This window comes from Cornus florida, unplaced genomic scaffold (genome assembly GCF_030987335.1).
Source record: "Cornus florida cultivar Cherokee Brave unplaced genomic scaffold, ASM3098733v1 CherokeeBrave_3.0.0_Hap2_Chr06, whole genome shotgun sequence".
Lineage (NCBI taxonomy): Eukaryota > Viridiplantae > Streptophyta > Magnoliopsida > Cornales > Cornaceae > Cornus > Cornus florida.
Window position 1 is genome coordinate 259,986 of NW_026775576.1, and position 10,587 is coordinate 270,572.

A 10,587-nucleotide genomic window follows, 5' to 3' on the forward strand; every position below is an offset into this window, starting at 1 on the left:
TTGTTGATAGCATGGGAGTATGGGATCATTGTATATGGAGGAAGTTTGTTGATTGTTGAATTATTGCGAAGGTGAAGTGATTGTTGATTGTTTGTTACTTGTTTGTGTTTTGCTTATGCATGCATGGTCGAAGGTCATTAAATCTTACTCTTGTCCCTGTTAATTTGAATTTAGAATCCATTGTTCATACACCTAGGGAAGGGGCAATTTTAATCATTCTACTTATACAATGGAAGTACATAATGAGGACCATGTGGAGGACCTTGGTCACATAGACCAATAAGGTATCCTCCACCCCAATGTGCATCAGATAACATGCAAGTACCATTAGGCATGCCGAGGCCATTCATTCACCCACCACAACAACAAGACCAAGTTCCATTAGGAATGCCTAGGCTAATGTTTGCTCCACAACCTCCATAGTTCAAGGCAATCAAGGTGCCCATGTTACACCTCTAATTGTTAACCCTCCCCTTGCTTTAAGAGATCACTATCTGCTTAATGAATATAATACACCTACATGCATTCAATTGCCACCATTTAGACACACCACTATGAAATCAAACCAGAAACCATTCAAACGCTTTCTAACTATCATGAACTTCCGAGTGAAGAACCTTATAAGCATTTAGATGAGTTTTTTGAAGTATGTTCCATCATGAGATACACGGACATGCCGGAAGAGGTCTTAAGGCTTAAAATTTTTCCATTCACCCTTAAAGACAAGGAAAAATATTGGTTTAACAATCTTAGGCCTTTTTCAATAACTTCTTGGGCAGAAATGCAATAAGAGTTCTTGAAGAAGTACTATCCGGTTTCTAAGACCAACGCCATGAGAACCTCCATTCGAGAGTTTTCACACGGGGATGGGGAAACGTTCCATGAGGCATGGGAAAGATTTAATGAATTACTTAGGAAGTGTCCACATCATGACATACCCAAATGGCAATTAGTTCTATATTTCTTTGAGAGTTTATCCGATAATTGCAAGGGCATGGTTGATGCTTCCATGGGTGGCTTTTACATTGATAGGCATGAGGATGACGTGTGGCATCTTTATGAGAGCATGAGTGAAATATAGTCCTCAAATGATCAAAATCATAGCTAGAATGGATCTCCAATCTCAATCATGCATTTAAAGTTCAACTAAAGTAGAATGCAACAAAGATACCTTACCCCTAGACTTAAATCGCTTGACTTAAGAGTCCAATACTCCTTGTATGCCTTGTGGATACCATTTAGGAGTAAATTTTTCGAAAGATTGATATCTTGCTTGCACTTGTGGTCCACATTATCTTGATTTTGTGATTGTTTTAAGATTTACACTAGGATTCTACACTAAACAGGCGCACACTAGCATTCATTCTTGATAAAGGTGGATAACAACCCCTTTTCACTAAGTAGCCGGGATTCTAGGCTCATCAAGCACTGAACTTCTCATACCGAAAAGTGGAGGGCCCAAACTCTAGGTTAATAATTGAATAAAAAAAATAAAAAATAAAAAAAAGAAAAGAAAAAGTTGTTGCAAAAGAAAATAAAAAAGTGAGGACTTCTCCCAAAAGGTGAGAAGTGGAAAATGATTAGATGGAAGTTGTTTTGATCTGTAGCCTAGTTGATTTGAGCTTATAAGTCTTTAGGGGTGCTTGAATGCCTAATGCCCTAAAGTCGTCTAGTTTGGGAGTCACTGACCTAACGCTTGACCTCATGGATTACTAGAAAGCTTAATAGATCAACACATTGCACTATATTTCCATCTTTAATCCTTAGGGATAGAAAAAAAAAATTGAGTGAAAAGAATAAGCGCACCTAGAACAATAAAGCTTTAATAAAAGGTCCACTCTTTGTCTTGATGATCGGTACTAGATTTGTGTACTAGTTTGAGGGTAAGGATGTGATCATTTCTTTAGTTGGCTTAGATAGCAACATACTTGATGCCGGTCCACTCAAAAGGATTCTAGTGTTGTTTTGATTTGCATGATCATTTTCTTGATGTGTGGAGGACCATACTTGCTTGCTTGATATTGAAATTTAGGGAGATTACTTAGAAATGTTTGAAAAATTGCATACTTGAGGTAGTTTTCTCCCAATGCTTGTTTATAATATTGGTGTCTCTTTTGGGAGAATGAGCTTAATGTTTCTGGGTATCATTTCTGGAAACCTTCACGAGACTTCACTCGTCCACTAGGGGTAACCTAGGGGTTTAAAAGGCTTGTTGCATATGCTAAATGTAATCGTGTTCTCTACGAAAGTGGTGTTATCCTTTTATTGCTTTCTAGTTCATACTTGTATAGTTGTTCATTTCATTCCTTTACTTTCTAGTTCATTACTAAGGACTAGCAATATTTAAGTTTTGGGGGTGTGATGAGTGCTGAAAAGTGCGCATTTAAACCCCTTAAGCTTAGGTATTCTAGAACCTTTATCTATCTTATTTTCCCTCTTTAGATTGATTTTGTATTATTTCCATTTTCAGGTACTTATCCCCAAAATAAGCTAACTTAGCTAAATAAGAGTATAATTGAAGCAATCTTGAGATGAATCAAAGAAAGGAGCAAAGTGGGAGCAAAAGGAAGCAAATGGTGGAAATTCAGCAAGTTCGATCGATCCAACTTTGATCGATTTTAGCCCTTCAAGATGGATCTGAACTATTTTGTCCTTATCCAAAGATCCCACAAAGTTCAATCGATCCAACTTTCTTCCGATCGATAAAAAAGATTTCATCTTATCCAGTTGTACCACCACACCTACCACTTTTATCGCTTTCCCAAAAATATCTCCAAAATATCTAAGATTTTCCTTTATCCAAAAAGGCGCCACCATAGAGGATCGATCCAGCTTAAGTTCGATAGATCTCAGCCATGTTCGATCGATCTCAGAGAATGTTCGATCGATTGAACTTCCCCAAGTGCGAGAAAATTTAATTTCCAGCTCATTAAAAGTTCTCTCATATCTAATCATTGGGAGGAATATTGGTGTACAAGCCCAGGTCATTGGGGGTGACATTTTACCTACCTATATAAGGAATATGAGCCACTTTTACAAAGGACTTTTGACACAATTTCCATATCCTATTCTTAGTGAGGAAGAAAAGAAAAGAGGAGGCAGAGACACAAGCTTGGAGTTCTTCCATCAACCAAGAAGAGGAGCAATTTCTACCATGGAGTTAGCCCTTGAGGGTTGGAGGACACCAACCATGAGTGGCTAGACATCCTCTTCGGGCTAGAGTTAGCCCTAAGCATGCTTTCTACATCTTGATTTACGTATTTTTAAGGGGATTTGTATTGTGATATATGTTTTGACAATTTTATATACATAGATCTTATTTATTTAATGATTTGTGTAGTTTAATGCTTCCAATTGATCATTTCATTATATCCATATGTCTATGTATGTTAGAATAGATGTTCATATGTTTGTCTCTAGATTTTGTGTTATTGATGCATGTCTATGTGTATTGATGCTATAGATCTTGATATTGTCAAGACATAGTGCTTAATAGAATGCTCTTGTGGTTTATTTGATGGGTCATACTCATTTCTTGATGGATTGTGCCTCTCCCTTAGTTTAATTAGTTTAATTTCATGTCATTAGCTTAATTGTAATGTAGTTGTAGTTTAGATGTTAAATGGGAAGACAATTTATGCTTATTGTTTGATGTTCTATACTTATGAAAACAAGGAGCATATGTCTCTAACCTTGTGATGTGTTTGGATTGTGAGCTTAAAGAAAGGATTAATGGCTTAGTTTGATATATTGTGCTATCCACTATGTTGCTTAGACAATATATACTTAATTAGTCATCCATGCTTATTGAAACAACCACACACACAAACTATTGTTGCAATACATGTTTTCCCCCTCATTAATCATTCATTATGGGTGTAAAAAAGCTATGCTTAGTGGTGATCTCTAAACCCCAAGATCTCTCTCTCTCTCTTATTTTCTCTCTATTGCATTTAATTGTTTACTTTAGTTTAAATTGCATCTTAGTATAATTAAATCACCAACCAATCTTTTGATCACTCGACCTACTAACCCTAATCTCAATTCCACAACCTAATACGACCCACCAATCCCTTGGGATGATCCCTACTCGCCCTAGCTATATTTTTAGTGAAAGGTAGTAGTAGCAAATTATAAATATAAAACTTGGCCACACTCATCTTGGTCCCCTTTGCAAGCTTCGGTGCTTGACAAACTCCAAACCTCACATTGAGGCATCAACCATGGCCTTATGGTTATCCGACAAACTTTCAAAAAAATATTGGACGAATTGCCACTTAGGAATGTTATGATGACATTTCCTAAGCAAATCATTCAACCATTCCCATGCCTCATGAAACATTTACCCATCCCCTTGTGAAAATTCACGAATTGAAGTTCTCATAGCATTGGTTTTAGACACGGGATGGTACTTTCTCAAGAAGTCTTGTTGCATTTCTGCCCAAGAAGTTATAGAAAGAGGTCTCAAATTGTTAAACCAATATTTTTCCTTATCTTTAAGGGTAAATGGGAAGAGTTTTAACCTCAAAACTTCTTTTGACATGTCCGTATATTTTACGGTGGAACAAATTTCAAGAAATTCATCCAAATACTTATATGGTTCTTCATTAGGTAACCCAAGATAATTGGGAAGCATTTGAATAGTTTGTGGCCTGATTTCATAATGACATGCTCTAAATGGAGGAAGACGACTGCATATTGGTGCATTGTATTCATTAGACACAAAGTGATCTTTCAAACCCATGGGAGGATACACAATTGGCGGCTCTACATGAGCTCCATTGTTAGCTTGGACATTAGGAGGTGGAGGTGGCACAAAGAATGGCCTTGGCATTCCAATTGGAACTTGGCCTTGTGGTTGTGGAACAAAAGGTCTAGGCATGCCTAATGGAACTTGCATATCATCATATTGTTGTTGCACATTAGGGTGAATGCATTGTTGGCCTATGTGACCAATGTCTTCAACATGGTCATCCATTGATGCAATGAACTCACTTGAATTGCCCCTTCCCCTTGGATTATGAACAATCGACTCAAGATTAAGGTTCAATAGAACAAGAGGAGGATTTAAAGACCTACGACCATACATGCATAATGCAAAAGAACACAATCAACAAACAAAACAAGTGGCAATAACTTCTCCTCCACAACACAAATCAATCAACAACAAGCCTCCATATACAATTATCCCATACTCCCATGCTTTTTAACAAATGTAAGAAACGTAAGTCACCCCCACGCGAGTTGATGATTTAACTAAGCAAGAGGAGTTAGAATAGCTCATAAGGGTCCTTAAGCAACTTCAAGAAATTTTTAAGCCTTTTGCTTAGCTTTGCTTTGCAATTTTTTTTTTATATATTTTTGCTTTTTATTCTTTTTCTTTGTTTGCTTTGCCTTGAGGTTCCTTTTCCTTGCTTCTTTTTGCACCAAGTACCTAGCCAATCAAGAGTAAACACAATAAGAAAACAAAATAAAAATAAAGTAAAAACAAGGATGAAAGGAGTACTAATTACTAATCCATTCTGAATAAGATGTTACTAATCCCCGGCAACGGCGCCAAAGTTTGATGAGGCCGTGATGATATGCCAAAATATGTGTAGTGAGAGTGCAAATCGAGAAAGCCATTTCAGTTAAGTTTAAATTTATAAAAGCAACTACCATTACTAACTACTAATGTAGCAAGAGCAAGTAGGGATCGTCCCAAGGGAGTTGCAAGGTATTCCGGAATCAATGCTGGATTAGTAGGTCGAATGATCAAATAGGGGTTTGGTTGGTTGAATGACACTAATGATTTAAATAAGACATGCAATTTAAATGACAATCTAGAGATTAGGGTAAAGAGAATGAGAAAAAGGTTTTGGGGCTTAGAGTTCACCACTAAATTTCACTTCAATAAACATTAGCAATTATCAATTTAAGGGGAGTTTCATGTTGTAAATCAAATGTGTGTGTGTGTCATTAATTAAAAACTAATCATGGATGGAAAATAAGCATAAATTGTCTAATCAGTCGAGTGAGTAGCACAACTAATCAAATAAGCCAATAACCATTCAATGAAACCACAATTAATGCACACACAAAAATCTAGAGAAATGTACTACTTGCACTCATAAGCATGAATCATCAAACAACAAGAGTGGATTGTCAACCTATCTAGGAAATTAAAGCAATTACACTACAACTATGCTAATGACATGGAAATCAAACTAATTAAGCTAAGGAGGTAGCACAATCCATCAAGAAATAAATATGATCCATTAAACAAACCATAAGAGTAATCAATTAAGCACCAAGTCTTGAAATTAAATCTATAATTTCAACACACATAGACATGCATCAAACTCATAAAACCTAGTGTTAAGAACATGACCATTCATTCTAGCATACATAGACATTTGTATAGAATTAAATGATCAATTGGAAGCATTAATTCATACAAATCATGTAAAAATACAAGATCTATATTTATTCATGATCAAAACATCATTTACAACTAAAATCCCCACAAAACAGTAAAATACTAAGTTTAGGAAGCAAGCCTAGGGGCTATCTCTAACCCCAAGAAAAGGATCTAGCCACTCATGGTTGTGGTTATGGAACCCTCAAGGGTTATCTTTAATGTAGGCACCATCTTCTTCCTCTTTGCTTTGCTCCCAAAACCCTAGTTCTAGAGAGAGAAACTATTTCTATAATTGTTAAAATATGAAATTTTACAACCCTATACAAATTGGTTCATTTTAATTAAATATAAGCCTCTTTGAGTAGGCAACAAGTCAGAAATAAGGCCTTTGATTGGTACAAACCCTCAGCTACAAATGTTGGTGGAGTTTGGGCGCGCTCGAGAATTAGACAGTACACTGCCAATAACAGCTTTGATTGATCGAACAGGGCTTCGATTGATCGAAGCTGATGTGGCAAGATATTTTGGACAACTGGCAACCATATCCGTTGTTCTGGTGCCGCCTTATTTTCAATCAATTGTAGTTTTCTTTGATCAATCGGGACTTCCTTTGATCGATTGAAGCTTTAACAGTGTAGATATTCTGACTTTTTCTAAATCTTCTCCTTAGCACCAAAACTGAGCTAAAAGGCTCTTTTTAGCCTATTTGAAACTTATTAACCTAAAATAGACAAAAACATAAATAAGAGCTAAAACATGAAAGTAAGATAGATGAATGGACTAAAATACCCTAGCTTAGGTGCTAAAATGCATTACATTTGAGCACTTATCAAAACTCATGCATTCAAGTAAGGATGAGAGAAAAAAATAACTGAAATTTCTTTCGAAATTTGAATCTAGGGAATTGTGTCTAGACACGAGGAAATGCTTCTAAACATGGAGTGTCTGAGGCTTCCTTGGCTCGCAGGGCATTGGCTTCGTATGCTTGTGGCATCAAGTGTCCATACACATGGCTGCGCTTCCGGACGCAAATTCGCGAGGCTACTAGAATTTCACTTTTTAACATTTGAAAATTGATGGTCACGATTTGTGAAGGACGTTCGGACGTAAAAAATACACTAGGAGAGTGTGTCTAGATGTAAGGCTTGATCCCTTAAAGTTAAACTTTCCTTTTGTTTAGTTTCTCGGGCTTGACTTCATTCTCAGGCTAAGTACAATTTTTAGGATCTAAGTCCATTTTGCCGGGTTTCATAGCTTGATAAGTGCTCAAATGTTGCATATTTTAGCACCTAAGCTAGGGTATTTTAGTCCATTCATCTATCTTACTTTCTTGTTTTAGTTATAATTTTAGTTTTTGTCTATTTTAGGTCAATAAGGTTCAAATGGGCTAAAAACAGCCTATTAGGCCCTCTTTAGAGTCAAGAAGAAAATTCGTAAAAAGTCTGGAAATTTGCCCTGGAGCAATCTCGATCGATTGAAGACCCATCCACGATCGATCGAAGGTTGGTGATCCTTCGAAGCCACGTCAGCAAAGGGATAAGATTGCCACCTCATCGTTCGACCATGTTCCTGATCGATCGAAGCCTTTCACGATCAATCGCAATGCCACGTTAGTGCCAGCTAAGCAGATAAGGTTATCAGTTGTCAAGATAAGCATGCTACGTTATTCATGATCGATCAAAGATAATATTGATCCATCGAAGACCCTTTTGATCGATCAAAATCCTACGGGCAGTGAGCTGTTTAATTCCCGAGTCCACCCGAATTCCACCTAACTTTTGGCTACGGGATTAAACCAATGAAATGACTATTTTCCAACTTGTTGCCTACACGGCTTGTATTAAAATCAAATTGAACCAATTGTATAGGGTTCCACTTTTTCCACTTTTTCTGCAAGTTTTGTTCCAATTTAGATAGTTTTCTCTCTCTAAATTAAGGTTTTTAGAGCAAGAGAAGAGGCAAGAAAGGAGCAAGAAAATGAAGTCAACCATTAAAATAGCCCTTAAGTGTTGCAAGACAACACCCATGAGTGGCTAGACCCTCCTCTTGGGGCTTGGAAAAGCCCCTAGGTTTGCCTTTTAAACTCTAGTTCGTTGACCTATTTGGGAATTTTTGTTGTAAATAATGTATTGACCTTGTGATTTAATAAATCTTGTGATTTTCATGATTCAGTTCTTCCAATTAATCTTCCAATTTAATAACATGCCTATGTGTGATGAAATGGATGGTTATGTCTCTATATTAGATTCTATAAATTTGATACATGTCTATGTGTGTTGGAATTATGAATGTAGCGATGGTCATGTATAGTGCATATTGGTTACACGTGTGATTGATTTGATGGGTTATACTTATGCTTGATGGATTGTTCTACAACCTTAGTTAATTAACTTAATATTCTTGTCATTAGTGTAATTTGTAGTGCAATTGCATTAAAATTCCTAGATAGGTAGACAATATATGCTTGTATGTGATGATTCATGTTTGTTGTCACATGTTGTACATTTCTATAGATTGTTATATGCTACAATTGTGGGTTTATTGAATGGTGATGTGTGTTTTATATTACCACTCGCAATAGTACGAATCTTTGTAGGATAGGACAATATAGAGTGTGTCGATCCTCTAGGGAGATGAATGTTCTTTGTTTTGTTTCTAACTAATCCAATTTTTTTTGGTCTGCAAGTAACTGATTGAATTTGATTGATTGGTTGTCACGAACATAAAATGAAATTAAACTAAAATTAAATTAAAGAGATCGGAGAAAGAAGGTCTTAGGGCTTTGACTTCACCACAAACTTTGTACTATTATTAACTGTTCAACTCAAGGGTTTAACAAATTTATATTTTAAATGAATTGAACTTAATAACATTCGTTAAATTTGGTTTTAAAGAAAGATGTTTTATAAATTTCAATTAACTATAACCTATCTACGGTTAGCATGGGCCATCCACCTACCTACTTTAACTACTTCAACTAATTTTGCAAAAAATCCATCTTTCCTAAGCATAGACTATGAAAACATTCATTTATAAAAAACATTGGAACATTTTACAAATTCAAACTTGGCCACATTATATCACACACTGAGCGTTGGTTGAGCGATGCACCAACCCTCACGAGACTACAACTCATCCACTAGGGGTAACCTAGGGGTTTAAAGGCTTATTCCATAGGCAAAATGCAACTGTGATTCCCATGAAAGTGGATTTTTAGTTTTGTTTTGCTAAAGGATTAGTAATATGTGAGTTTGTGGGTGTGATGAGCGCTGAATATTGCATATTCGAGCCCCTAAATATATGTATGTTAAGAACAAAAGTGATACTTCTATCTATTGTTAGACTAATTTATGTTTATTGTGTGTTTATAGGTACTTTCCCAAAGAAACGGTTAAAACCGAGACTTTATGATGAAAAGACTGGTATCAAAGCTTACAGGGTCGTTACGGGTCATTCAAAGCAAGCTGAGAGCCTAAATGGTGAAGTTTAGAGGAATTCAAGCGCCAAGGCTCGAGCCTCAGTTTTGAGGCTCGAGCTCTGCAAGAAAAAGAAGAAAAAACAACCAAGGCATTAAAGCTTGAGCTTTGACCTCTAGTTCTCGAGCCCTATACAACAGTGGTGCTTGAGACTTACCTTTGGGTGCTCGAGCCTTTGCCTATAAGCTCGAGCATGAGGCATTGGAATTTGAAAAGTTGATTTTAAGAAAGCCAACCTCCCAGGTCCTCGTACTAGACCTCAAAGGATCAAGCACTATCATTTAGAGCTTGAGCCCTAAGCCAAAAGCTCGAGCTTTGTACCTAAAGCTCGAGCCCTATGAAGAAAGGATTGAGCAATGTAAAACCCAAAAATATTCTAAGTGTTGATTAAAAGGACACTTTGAAAAATAGTTGAAGAAATTTGACTAAGTACAAAAGTGAAGATCAAGCACCATTCTTTGAAGCACAAGCCATATCTCAAGAAAGCTCGAGCTTTACTTCCAAAGCTCTAGCCCGTGCCAAATAGCTAGTGGCTTCCATGACAAACTAGATTTATAAGTTATGGGAATTATTCTTTTTCAAGTCTTAATTCATTCCAGATGGGCCAGAAGACTTAAAAGCTAACCAGAACCTTAATTCTTCTATAAAAGAAGGCATAAGGCCTTAGTAGAAGAAGTTCTTTATTCTATCGTATTGTTTAGAGGTCTGATA

General features: G+C 36.5%; 1 pseudogene; it reads right to left on the minus strand.

Annotated features, from left to right (window-relative positions):
• Positions 1–838: 838 nt before the first annotated feature.
• Positions 839–936, minus strand: LOC132315359 (small nucleolar RNA R71; annotated as a pseudogene).
• Between the last annotated feature and the right edge of the window lie 9,651 nt (positions 937–10,587).